This window comes from Curcuma longa, chromosome 17, assembly GCF_044706935.1.
Source record: "Curcuma longa cultivar G26 ecotype Majalengka, Jawa Barat chromosome 17, ITB_CL_G26_1.1, whole genome shotgun sequence".
NCBI classification, from domain to species: Eukaryota; Viridiplantae; Streptophyta; class Magnoliopsida; order Zingiberales; family Zingiberaceae; genus Curcuma; species Curcuma longa.
The window spans coordinates 1,103,392-1,103,825 of record NC_133877.1 but is presented as its reverse complement, the minus strand read 5'-3'; positions in this window follow the sequence as shown (position 1 = coordinate 1,103,825).

Sequence of the window (434 nt, the reverse complement as noted above, 5' to 3'; positions counted from 1 at the left end):
TATAACTTGATGTGCTCATTGCATCTATGTTTCATCGATGATACACCTTGCATGAGACATCCTTTAGTTCGAAGCACATTTCGTGAATATTTATTTTCTCTATACTCCTAAATTAGTCCCAAGTACATTCTTCATAGATGAAAGTGTAACTAAACTTCTCAGATTAGGGAGGATGGTAGCTATCTGTCTTTCAAGAGCCACAATTCTCTTTCCTCTAGATGTAGGCTTGAATTCATCATATTCAATAGCTTAAGATGCTATATGTTTCTCGATATTCTACCTTTTCAATCGTAATATCCAATTGCAGCCTTTGGAGTAGAGATTCTACAGACAATTGGTTGTGTATCTCGGCGTGCCATTTTTGCTGAATGGGTGAGACACAAGGGGCATTTGTGGAAATCACAAATATCGGCAGCTAAAGGTCTCGAGTTCTT